Here is a 15,524-nt window from a genome sequence, read left to right on the forward strand (position 1 = left end):
GGAACGTTCATATGTTATAGTGTTTTTGTTAACCTTCCATGTCATCAACGGAGGTTATGTGAGATTCTATAATCACTGAATGAATTCCAGTTAAAAATACATGTCACACTGGGCAGCATGACGTCACAGAAGATGGCGGTGGTGGCGCGTCGTCCTCACTCGCTGGTGGTACGGCTGATTCTCATTCTCCTTATCCTCGAAGACATGGTGTTTATATACCCCTCTCTAACGAACCTCGAAGCCCAGAATATTCTCTACCAACCTCGGCCCCGGCGGTGCGCTTCTGGCTGACGTGGCTATTAAATGCACTGGACGTTTCTGTAGAAAGCTGGACGGAGCTTGGCAGGTGAGTATAACTGTGCCATTGCACAAATTGGTAATGCACATACTCACTATGTCTATCTATTTTATAGTTATTGTTTTTACTTTATTTTGTATAGCAAACTGGGAGCCATAATTTTTTTTATTATTCTTGAACTTGCAAATTATTTTTAACCAACATGTTCAGCATAATTTATATATAAAATGACAAGTTTGTGTGTTAAAATTCCTAAATTAGTTCTACAACAAAGTGATTTTACTTTTGTCCATAATGTTGATTTGGCAAACTGCACCATAGTGTAACTCTATTTGTTTTACTTGTGCAGTCTTTCATGTCTCAACTCTATGGTCTTCTTCAGTTGTACAAAAAGAATACTTCTTTCTTTATGAAGCATGTCGGCTATAATGTAACTCTTCCAAGCTTCGGCCGTTTCTTAATCTGTTGACATCAATGTCTTAATTTCTTCTCCGTACACCGCAAGTGTGTGTGTGTGTGTGTGGAAGGCGTGGGTGGCCATGGGCGCGATTACTTCGTGACACACAACTTCTTCGTCAGCTGAGTCATGGTGCTCCTCAGTGCCTGCTGCAGCTCGTCTAATCAGGAAAGATTGTCTTCTTTGTTACTTTCTGCATGCAGAAGAGCAACCATGAGCCATCACATATCTAAAGAGAAAATTTTAATCTAGCATTTTCGGCATTGTTTTGGATTATTTAATTTTTTTTTACTCAACCTATGTTATTCATAACATACCATCGAAATCAATGTGTTTAAGTGAAGTATCTAAAGGGGCCCCTTACCTTAACATTTATTTTGACTATCAGTATGACTGTATACTCATCATTTGATATTAACCTTGTTATTGTTATTATTTAAACTAACCCAAAAAAAAGGAAAATATAAGGAACAGAGAAACGATATCGTTGTTTTTATTTAACTAAAACCACTGTCTATATTAATTTTATGACTAGTTAATATTTAACTATTTTATCCTGTGTAATATGGCCTCCCCAGTCGGCTCAAGGTTCTCATGATTTTACTACACACCTAACAAGGGGCCATTGAGCCCGTTCCCATGCTTTCACTGTTGACTTCTGTGCCTCCTTGGGTGTTTTGGCCAGGTAGAAGGATCAGAGGGCGGCAGAGCTAGGTAGCAGAGCTGGTGGTTCTGGTGTTTTGTTGGTCGTGTTTTCACATGTGTAGATGTTTGTCTTGCATGTGTCCACCCTCAAATGTGCATGGCTTGGTTGTGGCAATAGTTATTTACTGTTGTTTTTATTGTGGTAGTTTTGTTATTTGTTATTTTAATTATGTCCTCTTCAATCATCCCTGAGTTCCTCATAAAGGATGAATTGATCTTTGAGTGCCAATTGCGTGGCATTTCATGTGAAAATGCCACGGTGGCACATTTGCGTACAACTTTGCGTTTGGCTCTTCAAAACAGCACTCCAGTCGATCATGACCTTTTGATAACAGGGAACCCTAATGAGGAGTATAAAACCTGCACGAGTAAGATACTAGTTTTACAGGAGTTGGTTTCAAACTTAGATGATGAGAATTTTGCCGTAGTGTCATACATTGTTTGAGCACACGCATTAAGTGTTTTCTTGAGGTTCACACACGTAAGCTGTCTGAGTTACAAGTTGCCTCACTTGAAAATATTATGGGGGAGATTCAGAATTTAGTTGAGACAGTCGGTAAAGCTGAATCCGAGTTCTCGTTAGTGCGTGATGTAACACCAATCACATCCATGACAAATATATGTGAAAAGTTGAGTAGGGTGGCATTGCCCACATCCACTGCTCCGAATCCACTTCTTTCATCAGCTCCAGGTCCGTCCAAGGTAGACTTTGATCCTGTCGGCAACGTTTGTAGCCCTATGTCTATTCCTAACCTAACCAACCCAGCCTATACCACATCCACTCAGTCCACGAGTCGGAACCCTCGTGTTGTATTTAGTGCATCAGCAAGCATGACACATAATCCTACTCCCTCGTCCAGTGTGTGCACAGTGTGTACTGTACGTCCAGTGTGTGCACTTTGTGTGTGTACTGAGTGTTCATTGTGTGTGTACTGTGTTTATTCCGTGTACTGTGTGCCTATTACGTGTACTGGGTGGACTGTGTGTCCATTATGTGTCCAGTGTGTGTACTGTGCATCCATTGCTTGAACTGTGTGTACAGTGTGTCCAGTGTGTACACTGTGTGTTTTTTTGTTGAATGTGTGTATTGTGCGTCCAGTGTTTGTACTGTGCGTCCATTGTGTGTACTGTGTGTTCTTTTGTTGAATGTGTGTATATTGTGCATCCTGTGTAGTCTACTGTGTGTTCTTTGTTTGAATGTGTGTTTTCGTTAAATGTGTGTGGTTAAAATCTTTAGTAGTTTTGAATATTTACTGGTTCAAAACTTCTTTGTTTTGATAAAAACATCTTTAGGGATTCTTTGTCCTTTAGTAAGCCTTAAACATGTTCCGTTAGTATAGTTGCTTGTAATTGATTTTATCGATAGTTTAGGTCTGACAGTTCTAAGAATTTATCTTGACTGGTTGAAATATCTTATATAACTTTGTGAAGGAAATTTGGAACAATTATTGTGGTCCTGATGTCATGGCCGACAGATAAAATTTATTCCTAATGAGGTTGTACGTGGTAGATCAAAATGGTGTACTATATTTGTAGCAGTGCATTATTTGAGCATTCAATAGTTTGTAACATACTCATAGTATATACATAATTTTATCTCTATAGCTATTAAACAATCCCAAAGTATTCAATATAGATTCCCAAGGGTTAAATACTTTTGAGAGGAATTCACCAATATTCCCTATGTTTTGAAAACATTAATTCATGTTTTACTTTTCAATTGTGTATCTGACTAAATGGCTAGCATATTTGTTATATTTGTTTTTAAACCTCAAGATAACTGACTGTAATTATGGGTCTAAACCAAAACTCCGCACTCAGACTTTTATTTAAAATATAATAAATAACATTCAGAAATAGTGGTGTTGCCTAGAAACATCAGTGATATCATCCAAGATGGCGGACGATACTAGCTGCAACTAGTAGCAAACGTCGGATCTAAGTTGATAAGGTATGATAAGGTAAGAAGAAGGTAGAAGAGGGTGGGTGGTGTGGAGATTCTGGTGTGTGGTGCTCAAGAAGAGGGGTGAAATAATGCAGAGGGTGAAGGAGGTGTGGAGTAGAATGGGGAGGAGGAAGAGGAGAGAGAGGATGAAGAGGTAAGTGGGAAGAGGAGAAAGAGAGGAAATGAGGAAGAGAGGAGAGTAGTGGAGAAGTGTAAGAGAGGGCATGCCATAACTGAATGTATCTATACTACAGGTTTACTCTCTATGTACCATAATTTTTCCAAAAAATACCATAATTCTGACCAGGCAGGTGTTAATTTGTTACATTGAATTCCCGATAACATGCCATAGTTTACATAATTTTACATACAACTATAAAAATGTGTTGGAATCTGTCTTCTTCTATAACGTAAATAATGTTTTGTTTGGGATACCTATTTGAATAAGTAACATACAAAACAATTATTTACAAAATGCCATGGATCTTAATTTACGGCATTTTTATTTTTATGTTACCAACATTGTGGAATATTCCTTTTTTATTTAAATGTCTATGGTTAAAATTATATTGCCCTGTAACATAATTCACCTATAATGTTTGTCTAATAGAGCACTGCTGAAATAACGCTGCTGAAACAAGTGTCTCTGCAACTCCAGTGTTCCTCTGTCAGTTATGTTGGACACCAGCTAGAGTTCTCTAGTCACAGACACTCCAGTGGCCGTGTTGCCGCAGCCAGACAGCAGCTGGTCTGCACGTCTTGCCCGACCCTTCTGAGCTTGTTTTGACCGCTCTATCACATACTGTAAAAGCCACGCACCATCTTTGTTGAGTTACGCAATATCAGGAAGACATCGTGGCGTTTCGGACTTCGCCTCTCCTTCCACTCTCGTTCCTCGTCCCCCTCCTTAGCCACGCGCAGATTTTTTCCCCTTTCAAACACTCCAACACCACTCCGCTCGAACATCGCCACTCCTTGTTGAGAAAATTTGTGGGTCAAAAGAAGAATAGTGATAAAGGCTAATAAAACACATATATTTAGCATAAAATAACATGGTAAAAATGATATGGTTATTGAAAGAATTCCAAGAAAGTGACCTGACACAGCACAACGTGTCAATGCACTCTTGTATGTCATCGTATATTCTATGCTAAAGAAGAATGAAAATATCTGTACGTGAGACCCACCGACAAACGCGGCTGTGAATATAAGCCGCCGCTATACATTCCTGCAGCACGCTTCCTGCACGTTTATTAGGGCGAATACTCATGCTGCCCACATGCAAAGATCATCTCTATCTCATCGGTTCCTTTAGAAGTCGCGGATTTGCCACAAATTGATTTCTGCGCGATGATTACCGGTTGTTACTGGCGCCACACTGGCATTCCTTGCTAGTAGTCTTGCCTATACTCGACTTACTGGATTGTTAGCATAATGCAGTAATTATTTTTCAGCAAACCTCGCTAGTGAGCAACTCGATGAACATAGTGTGCAGCTCAGTAAGCATCGCTAGTGGGCAGCTCAGTAAACATCGCTAGTGGGCAGCTCAGTAAACATCACTAGTGGGCAGCTCAGTAAACCTCACTAGTGGGCATCTCAACAAACATTGCTAGTATGCAGCTCGTTAAACATCGCTAGTGTGTAGCTTAGTAAACATCGCTATAGTGCAGCTCAGTAAATCTCGCTAGTGTGCAGCTCAGTAAACATCGCTAGTGGGCATCTCAACAAGCACCGCTATTGGGAAGCTCAGTAAACATCGCTGTTGGGCAGCTCAGCCGACTTTGCTTGTGGGCTGCTCAGCGGACCTCACTAGGTCTCCACTACAAGGGAAGCTGGCTAGGTGGCCGTTAGTGCTACGGCGCCGTCAGAAGGCAAGCTAGTTTTTGCGATCACGTCATGGTGGAGCGGCAAGGGGTAACTGGACCGGTTTACATCACAGAAAATATCAAGGCGAGTTACATTCATGTATTGTGGTCGTAGAACGAGTCTCCTAGCATATTATAGTGTGTATAGCCTTAATTCATCTTACTGCTAGTGTTGAACGGTATAAAACTAAGGTTGATAAATAACCGAAAAAATAAACATGTATAGGCTAGAATTTGGTACTTGTATGTAGTCAATGATTGTCTGGGAGATTTTTATTTATTATATTCGGGAGCAAGCCTATTGTTAGAGCTAAATGTCGTGAGAGAAGCAAGGGTCTTAGGATCGAAACTGTAATATATTTATGTGGTTTTACTATTCATGGTACTGATCTGGCAATGTTTTTTTTAGGAGGTTACCTAGCTGATGTTCTGATCACAAATCCACTGCCGCGTGCCTTGTTGTTATGGAGTATTTGTGTGTTGTGTATTATGAAAGTTATTAGGGTCTTTAAACTGTATGAACACACCCTGTCGTTTCCCCAGGAGTGGTAAACTCATGTGTTGACAAACTTGGTAAAAAAATACTTTCTCGCACCCATTGCAGGTTTTTGAAGTTATACGTCTTCAGGCGATATAATGGTGAAGATGCAGTAAACAAAGCAATGCGCGCGCGACGCAACAAGTGAAAGTCCGCTGCTCAGGCATGCTTTGTACAGTCGTTTTAAAACCTCAGGTATTTAACACAGCGCGTAATGACGAAAAATAGACCATGTAAAAAAACAAAATAACACATGTTAGTATTTATTTTTAATATTGAACTTCTACGAACTACAAAAACGAGGGGCCATTTTTAAATATTTATGCCAGCGAAATAAATTTCTGAAATTTGGTGTTCTTCATGTTTAGTAATTATTAATAGCAGATAAAATTGTGTAACAACTTTCCCAGCGTCGATGTTATTAAACAGTTGGTTTCTTTAATATGATTTAGGCTGCACTAAATTATCGTTTTGTTTTCACTAAATACTTTAGTTAATTTAAGCTAAACTTTTCACCCCAAAGGTCAAGCGCATTGTGCTACCACTGGCTTGTGATTCGTAATAATAAATGTCAGTTGGATCATTTTTTGTTGCTAGAAACGAGACAAATACGGCCGGGAAGTTTAAATTAAACAATTTCGATGGTATAATGTAGGCATCGTTCATTATTAAAAACATGTTAATTACAGTGTGCTGTCTATTTTTGTATAAGGGTGTACGCATGTTACGTCTCCGCCCACGTCAGCAGTGATTTATTAGACTCAGGGTCAGTGAGTCTCCACGGAGATCGTTTGTGACACAACAGAAATGGATCCAGGAGCAGATATTCCAATTGTTTCCTGGGGTGTATTATTAAGTTCTCGGTCTTAGCGACCGTGGTGGCCAGCGAGTATGAAAGGCTGCCGAGGAAGGTGGCAGAAACCAAGTCCATCGGGAGTAACCACGAGACATTCATCGACGCCGGAAGTCAGCCGAGGCCAGCCCGACGCCAGCACGGAAGAGGACGACCAGACTCTGGTCGGCACGACTATTGACATCGGCAGATGTGTCAGGCGGCAGGAGTTAGTTATGTCGAGAGACTAGCCCGTTGGCTCCACCAACGAGTAACTGCTCGCTGGGCTATTTGACGCCTGAAAGCGAGTAACTCCCACGTCTCCCACGAAGCGATCGCCTACGACACGATGAGAGTAACTTGTTCGAGTCCACCAGCGACGAGCGATCATTGGCTGGGCGAGTAGACGGCTGCAAGGCGAGTGAACAGCAACGCCACCGAAAAGTTTGCAAGCAACATGACATGGTGGGAGGCTGGGTCCCAGTCATCCTTCCGTGATTGAATACTCGCTGGGCGAGTAGACACACGCCAGTCCGCTGCGCTAAGACGATGCTAACAAGAATCATCACAACTAGGGCTTGTCGGTTGGAACGGCTACCCACTCGCTGGGCGAGTACCATCCGGCCGCCACCGGAAAGAAGATGGAACCATCGAGGACGAACCAGGCGGCACTGCTGATGGATTCGAAAATACTGTTCCAATTTCGTAAAAACGTTTCTCTAATGATTCATGATGGAAATGGTGTCTCGAGAACAAATAATTGAATTTTAATGCTTTTTATTATCCTTTACCGATAATTCACATTAGCACAAAGGCCGCTATCAATCGACCACATCACTGTTCCAGATAATTCACAACACATAGCAAAAACAAAGGTTCCTTGCTTCCAGAAAGACAGTGTGCTTTAAAATTGTACCGAAATACCCGATGAAAAGATTGCTGCTATTAAATCCCATGATTTCACACGAACTCGTGGTACAAGTCAAGTACTTGCATACTTGTACGACGACGAAACCACTCACGTTTTCTTCGTTATGGGCTTAACACCGACGACTGCATTCAACGAATTCTGATAAAAAGCCCTGACCGCAGTCGCGTAATTTACTTCAACTCAATACATAATAAATAATTTTTCCGACCACGATCACAACATTACTAACTACCCATCCGACTACTTCCATCCACGATGTGGTCACGTGTGTTCTCCACAACCAGTCACATACAAGGTTAAAACACCAATTTCAAAAATCAGCCAATCAAAGAACAAGTTACAAGAAATTAAACCACTCTGCTTACCTATAAATAGGGGCTTTCCGTTTTTTGTTTCTTTCACAATTTTTTATGATACACTTGTCCTTCAGTTCCCACACTCAGCGGGGAACCACCGTCTCTGTCTCTCTCGTACACTTCAGGCACACCAGCCTCTCTCTTTCTCTCTCTAACAGTGGTGTAGTTTACCGTCACATTGCATCATCATGCTTTCAAACAAAGGATAATAACAAAACAAGTAAAGAAAAATATATGACTACATTGAAAACTTAACCAACAAGCAAAACAGGTAATAACGCATTTCAGTGGCTTTTAAATTTTAAATTAGGTACATTAACAGACATTCTTAAAGTCATGAACTAATGATAATTAAGAGTAAAATAACAAATTGCTAAAATATGACTACCTCTGAAACATTCAAACAGCAATTATTTACTTTGAAACAGAAAACCTAATCAATTATTGAAAATGATCAAAAAATATTACATAAAATTATTTATGCCAATCATTTAGTGCTGAAATGGTAAGGGCTTGCGATGATACAAAATGTTCGTATTTTTTGCTTAGTGAAAATAAAATCAACCAGTTGAATGGGTCTCGCTACGAATAGGATTCCCTTCTTTCGTAGTTAAATTTTTAAACGTGACAAATGTTTTAATGATTTAAAGTAATTATTAAAACAATCTTCTTCATTTTTCTTTTCTAAAGTTCAAACATTTGGCAAACTTTAAATAACATGGTTTACACAAACAACTTGCAAAATCAAAAAAATTACTTTTAAAATAAGAGTGCGTTTTTCTCTCGCAGTTACTTGGAGAATTGTTACTTTTGAGTTTACCCTTGTGTTATGAAAAGTGTTAACAATCAAGCATTTTATTTCCAAACGTTATTTTTGTAGTAATTACAACATGAATGGGAAAAACGTTTTACTTAACTATCGCGGAAGACATCGCAAAGAAAATATATAAGATGTAATAAATATATACATAAAAACTTTTCATCGGTAGAATAAAGTCATGATTGCTGTATCTGTTAAATACTGGAAATTCAGAAGTGCTTGACTATGTTAATTTTATGTAGATACATTTACCAATTTTTAGTGGTGTGAAAACAGATTGTAAAAGAGAATTATGTATTGCAGTGTTTGATAATGCATATGTAAAAAATGCGTAATCAACAACGTCTTACAATGTCAACAGTGTGACGTCGTACCTCCTGTGATAGTGAAGCCCGGTCTCCACCCGCCAGTACCCCCGCTGGCGGAACACACCCTCGCATCACGTCCGCACGAGTCAAGTTAGTGATTGTGTCTGCAACTAAGCTAGTGCTCCGTGCCGTGTGTTAGGCTCCTGTATGAGTAACAGTGTATTTAATTCCTGCAAGAATTTATGTAATGTCATAATATTCACAAACGAAAGTGCGTCGTTGAGTATGCGTGTGCCCCCTTAAAAAAGTGCCTGGTTTGACGAACGCCTTTTAGCGGCCCCAGGCCAGATTTAACACGTAGTGCTTACCGAGTGTATTTAATAAAATATAAATAGTGGGGCTCCAAGTAACGGAGTGACCCACAAGCGACGAAGAGTCTCTGGTTTGACTGTTGTTTTTCAAATAAAAAATTACCATATAGATAATACGCACATATTTAGACCTTCTGTCAGTCGTTTCCCACGTGGGGAATTGAACTAAGTAAATTATAAGATATTTAGACGTTAATTTTTACGTAAAACATTGATTAGTGCTTTACGGGTGCGGCGCGCGAGGGCGCTGTCCCTCCCCTCTCCCGCCGCGAAGCTCTTGTTGGAGTCTTCAGGAGCTCGCGGTACGAGGCGGACGAGACCGTCACGCGTGGAAGCTGCAACGCTTACATCACTTAGTTCTCCGTGCCGGTAAATCTTGTTAATCAACCTTTACCTTTGGCACTTAACTCACCAGGAATACCTAGACCAGTCTGCGGTGCAGGGCGTCACCCTACCGCCGTAACTTCTCCCTTCGACGCGCGACCGCGCCGTGGAGTTTTAAACAGAGTGCAGGGCCGACTGATTCGGATCGCAATATTTCTCCAGCGGAACGGCCGCCAGAGGGCGGAGACGAAGAAAGTGAAGTGCGTCATGTGTCGACAGTGTTTCCGGTGTCATTTGTAGCACACCGACTCAGGCTTAGTACCTGTCCATCGGCTCGTGTGAATAAAACCACGCCCACCAACACGTTTGTTTTATTCAGTAGTTGTCCGCCCGACCTACTTGGGAACCAACTACATGTGCGGAGAAGGGAGCGCTGGAGGTTTAAGTTAGTTAGTAGGGCCTTCACCAGCAGGTGCAGTCGCCAAGGCAGCCACACTGGGGCAGGCAACCCACACCAACGCTTGGGTTACGCGTCCAGGATAACTTGGCGCCCTTCTGAACCAAGCTCATATTTAAATCATTGTAAACCACTTCCGCGTCACCAGGTTCAATCGGTTCTCAGTCAAGGGACCGCCGGGTGGTGGCAAGTATTGAAGTTGTAGAATATACTTTCACAACCACATACTTATTCTATGAAATATAATTAACATGGCTAGCAACTAAAATGTCATAACTTAACACAAACTGGTATGCACGTTTAAAGATTTCACGCCCTGTTGTGTGTTATTTTCGTGCAGTAGTAGTATGCGTGTGATACACTTCAGAACTATTCTGCATATTTTCCCAGTACCAAGGAAAATAGGAAAATCTTTGGGATATAAATTACCTTACGCCGACATAAAGAACATTAATTAAAGCTTAATATTAATAATTTAAAATCTAACATTCAGGACAAACTTAATAATTTCTTTGTATTTTCACGGAGTTCTTAATTTACTGATATTTAAGATCATAATATACTTTATCTAGAAAAACTGTTGTAATTGACTATATAAACATAGCTCAGTACCCCACTGCCCCTTCCTCATATTTAGTCTTCGGCCGGTTTGCATTTCATTGGCCTGCAAAGTTTCTTCTTGGATTTTACAGTGATATGTTAAACAGGTTCTCAGTATTAGTTTTTAAAGTAAAAAGTTAGCAACATGGATAATATTTGCAGACATTAAATCCTCCGAGGTTGATTTTTACGCATTAACTTCTAAATGAAAGTAAACGATACTGAATTCCTACAATGATATGTTTAGTCATACATGTAATTCTATTATTTACTACAATTTTTTATATTTTTTATGATACTGTGCATTTTTCATTGTAATATTATTTATACTAAAAAAATATTAAAACTGGTTTTTCATCCAATAATACACATTCCATCAAAAATATAGCTTAAACTAGTTGCTACTTATTGAAAATGAGATTATTTGTCACTATTAGAAATATTTGTAGGGTATTTGAATATTGTTTTTATAGGTTAAATATACAGTTAATATTTTTAACTTGTTCTCCACTTTTATTAGCAAAATATCAAGGCAATGTAGCCGAAGAAAAAGTAAAATGCTTGTGTGAGGTGCAGTCACGAGGGTAATAGACATGAGAGGCAACCCCCTGAACTCTTCCCTCTTGTTGCCAGGCTCAGACAGAGCCAGGCGCCAAGCAGGGGGTATCTGTGCAGCCCAGCAGAGGGTAGCTGTCCAGCCCAGCAGGGAAGGGGGAATCTCTCGCCTCTGCTTCTCTTCTCTTCTCTTCTCTTCTCTGGTTCCCACCCTGTTTCCCTCGCACTGAACATTTATTCTCCCTGCAATGTGTGGATTACTTTAGATGAATACATTTTTCTCAAAAATCTCAGTGATTGTCAATGAGGGAACCCTGAATAATGGTTTCATAAATGGCTTAACTATGCTTTTATAAGAAAATATTTCGAGAAATATTTGATTAGAACTTACGAATACTAAGCAGAATACAGCTTATAAACAGTACTTTCATAACGAATAAAAGTGATTTAAACATTAAAATTATAACATTTTGTCCACAAGAATCAGTTGATATTTTGTTTCCTATAAAATGTTTTTTTTATTTATGAAAAAATATGAATTATTATGCAAACGATTGAGAAAATTCCGAGACTCTGCAATACACATATTCAGCAGCTGTGATGAATCCTCGCATACATTTGTTTACAGTCAGTTGGAGGGGATCTGGTGTAGGATTCTCGCCCTTAAGAAGCAACAACAGAACCCGCCTCTGTAACTTGATTTATTTCTCTTGTGAATTGTGTGTGCTATAAATTGTAATAAATTTATGAATTCAACCTGTGTGCTTTTGATATGAGACTTCTAGCGTTTCCTAAAGCGCTGAGTTTTACTTCTTAGAAAATTAAACCCCAACAATTTAATATAATTTTCGTGTAGTTTTATATTTGTTTAGATTGATTAGTTTAGGTTTGCCGTGTAACCTTGGTCTTAGACAATTAATTGGTTTGTACTGTTCGCGAGTTCTCATAACTATATATCTAAATCACTTGAAAACTAGGTCGTGCCACTTGAAAAAAAAATGTTCTGACACGGAAGAAAGAAGTCGATGCACCAGGAACTACCCCCAATGTTTTTTTTTGGTTTTTTTTTACTAGAAACCGAGACTACCGCGATTTACTTTTCGCAGACTTGTACTCTTATCTCTTATCAGATCCGGCAAAACCTTCAGCTGGCGAACATCAAGCACAGAGAGCTAGTACTTCCTGTTGAGATAAAAAAAATACTTAAATGAAAACATTTTCTCTAAATGTAGTGAACACTTTTGTGGTTATGACGAAGACTTTGGGTGGCGGGTAATAGGACGTGAATCAGTTCATGAATTATAATTTTATTTCAAAATCAAACTTTTATTTTAGCCTAAACATAATTACGTTTTTCTTACAATGGGAAACTTTTATGGAACAATCGTTTGAGAGGAAATTTAATTTGGCACTGGAGTTTCTGGGTTTCAATTCCAGGAAAATCATTTCTGATGAATGTGATTTTTGTTAATAAGAGGGAAATTAATTTCGCTTGTTAGTCACATGCAACTAATCTAATAAATTGGAGGACAATACCAAGGCAATTAAAAATAATATTCCTTGAAAAAACGTTTTTTACTTTTATGTAATATGGTAACGTGTATGTCCCTAATAAATTAACGAATAATTATAATTAATTTTATAATTTTATAATGAAGGTGTGTAAGATTGTCTTAATTCGTTAAATTTCAATGCTGTTATTCTACTGGAAATCATTTACGAGGTTCATTTTATGGTATAAATCAATGATATAACTTAAAAGTTTAAAATATAATTGGGTTTATTTTATTGTTGAGTATATTAAAATAATTTTTCTTTCTAAAGAATAAATAACTTGCGTAAAAGTAACAAAACTTGAAATAAAATCGTTAAATATTTTTTTTAAGAACAATATTTATGTTGCTAGAAGGCAGTAAACATTTCATTTGTCGTCATCAAGATATCCTCATACATTTATATTCTTGTTTATACTCCTCAATAATACCTTCATCTATAATCATATTTTTAACAGTGTGTATGAATTAGTTTGTTTATAAGAATTATACTTAATTAGATTCAAAAGAATTATAATTTACTGTTGTAAAGATACATTATACCTGATTAACATATGCTGAGTTTCAAGATGCAGCAATATTTCTAAGACGGCAGAGAAACATAAAAAAGACTGCATTCTCGGGTTGTGCTGATTTAACCCATACTTATATAAAAAATATATATCAAATATAACAAAATAAGCAAGCACGTGGGGCCAGCGAGAGCTGAAGTTACCCAATAGCCTAATGTATTTTATATTTCGCAAGTGGACATAATTTTCGGATCATAAGACTGTCTATTTGTGATTTTCTTTGCCCTCAAACCAACACAGTATTGTACAATAAATTTTAATTTAAAGGCCAGACGCGATAAAGTAATAGTTGAAATAGGACATTAATTTAAATGGAAGTTCAATTGCAATGATTGTTTAAATACATTTTGACTTGTTAAAAATAATTATTTACCCGTGCAAAGCCAGGTAAATAAAGCCACTGTTCGCAGGTGCACAGTGATCATTGTGGGAGTGGTAAATGTACAGAACAAGTATCGCCACTAGACACCAGAGCGTTGGCCGTGTGTCGCGCGGACTGTGTGTACAGGCTGACTGTGGTGTTGGTGCCTCTGGTGTCGAGGCGGTGTTGGCGAACGCAGTGAACCTGACGGCCTCGCCAATAGGAAGCCACAGCGAGTCACCTGATAGTTCGCACTTGCAGCGCCGCGGGTCTGGTAGTGCACGACTGGGGTGTGGCTTCAGGCAAGGACTCTATCGCGTGCTGGTTGGTTGCATCCCAGGCCACAGCTGCTTTCTGCAGACTATCACTAGCTCAGGGTCGTATGCGTGTTTGCGATGTATAACATTTATAGTTTTGTAATTATACAACTTTATTGGAATCAATTTCTTTTAAGTGTATTTAGATAAAATATATCGTCATTGGTGTTATATTTTCAATAATATTATATTTTTACTCAACGATGTTTTACGTTTAATGGACTGGGGAGGGGGGTGGGAAACTGGGAAAGAACCACACAAAAATTTTGAAGGAATGAAATTCGAGTTAAAGAAATGTATAAGAATAGAAAATCACCATGCTATATGACGAAAAAATTTCCTACAATATTACAACTAAATTTTCTTAATTTATTTACTCTGGCAGTTGCTGTGGTATGTGGTACTCATTGTTGGAAAACCATTAAAAATTTATTCTGTCTAACCCTGAGCAGGAAATTATACGTTATAATTATTTCACTTTCACTCCTCCTACTGATAATGGCCTTTCGTTTCACAAGATGATTCCGATTTCGATTGACAAACCAGTACATGTAGTGATTGAAAATTTTATGTTAACCTGTTAAATATATATTTTTTCATTTAATTTATAAATCCTGTAAAAATATGAAATGAAAAATAGTTTGCGAGTCTTTAAATTACTGAAGAGTTCAGTTAACTGTAACAAGCGAAAAGCTTTTTAAAATGGCAACGTTTGTTCGCCTGCAAGGGCGCGGGAAGTACACAGTATGAGCACCTGCATACTTCACCCACAGTGCGGAACAGCCCTCGTGGAGTCACTTCGAGAGTGCACTTGGCGACGCGGCTCGAGTGAGGGGCGCGAGTGCGGTAGCAAGAGCGTACTCGCGTGCTCGAACTGCTCTCTCGCCCGGCCTCGTCCTCCCGCGCACGTTGTGGATCTGAGAACACGAGACAAGACCACTTGAGGGCACACACTCGCCTCTCCGCTCAGTACAGGTCAGCTGAGAGCGAGTACACACTCCCGCCCCAGTGTGGTGGAGAGCGCTCTGCGCACTTCCCTCTGATCTCCGGCGACCTGAGGGACCGCTCCGTGCACGGACACAACAGCTCGTCTTGCGCATTGAACCTTTCTTGGTCTGTAGAAGTCCTCTCCTTCTGTTGCATCATGCCACGATATTTATGCGCGGATGACTACATTCAATTTGGTCCAAATTCGGAGGAAATAATGCCGCGAAGCAGCTATGAGCAATGACTTTGAAACAGATCATTTCAGGTTTGTCTTTTTACCAGCGCGCCCACAAGATAATATATATATGTAACATTCAAACAACCGTGCAGTGTTTTCTTTCCCGTGCTAGGCATGCGGGAGAAGAGGGTGGA

The 15,524-nt window shown here is 39.2% G+C and overlaps 1 protein-coding gene across 7 annotated transcripts in view; it reads right to left on the minus strand.

Annotated features, from left to right (window-relative positions):
* The window catches only part of LOC134527877 (very long chain fatty acid elongase 7-like), a 213,960-nt gene that overhangs the window by 105,167 nt on the left and 93,269 nt on the right, over window positions 1-15,524 (minus strand). For 2 of the 7 annotated variants that reach the window (XM_063360863.1, XM_063360869.1), the window contains one exon: window positions 15,031-15,082. The exons of 1 other annotated variant lie outside the window; for it this stretch is intronic. The gene's annotated coding sequence lies outside the window, so the exon portion shown is untranslated. Of the gene's footprint in view, window positions 1-14,919; window positions 15,083-15,524 lie in introns of all 7 variants that reach the window. 4 more of the 7 variants (XM_063360864.1, XM_063360868.1, XM_063360866.1 and 1 more) reach the window with 3 other exon arrangements.

The sequence above is a fragment of the Bacillus rossius genome, chromosome 1, assembly GCF_032445375.1.
Source record: "Bacillus rossius redtenbacheri isolate Brsri chromosome 1, Brsri_v3, whole genome shotgun sequence".
Lineage (NCBI taxonomy): Eukaryota > Metazoa > Arthropoda > Insecta > Phasmatodea > Bacillidae > Bacillus > Bacillus rossius.